Raw genomic sequence first — 327 nt, forward strand, 5'->3', positions numbered from 1 at the left:
GCCCCCCCCCGCCCCGTGCGCCCCTTTCTCGGCATGGCCCGCCCCACTCTGGTATCTGCCCGGCTCCCGCGGCCCCCCGCCGCTCAGACTCGCCCTCTCCGAGCCTGCTAATTCCGGGCGCCGTGTGGGCGCACTGGGAGCCCGAGATTCCAGGCTTTCCCGCGGGGGGCACAGGCCAGGGAGGCAAAGGTGGGGGCCCTGGCACCCATCTTTTGGGGTCCACCTCCCAGGTCCTCTCCCTCGCAGTGGGAGGAAAGGTCTCGCTCGCAGAGCCGGGTGTTCAGTCGGGGGGCGCCGCAGGGTCCCGACCCGCACCCGGCCCTCAGG

General features: G+C 73.4%; 1 protein-coding gene across 2 annotated transcripts in view; it reads right to left on the bottom strand.

The window, feature by feature from the left end:
- Window positions 1-327, bottom strand: part of Cysrt1 (cysteine-rich tail protein 1) — a 3,532-nt gene that overhangs the window by 2,384 nt on the left and 821 nt on the right. The gene's annotated exons all lie outside the window — the stretch shown is intronic.

Source organism: Dipodomys ordii, unplaced genomic scaffold (assembly GCF_000151885.1).
Source record: "Dipodomys ordii isolate 6190 unplaced genomic scaffold, Dord_2.0 Scaffold118, whole genome shotgun sequence".
Classification (NCBI taxonomy): domain Eukaryota; kingdom Metazoa; phylum Chordata; class Mammalia; order Rodentia; family Heteromyidae; genus Dipodomys; species Dipodomys ordii.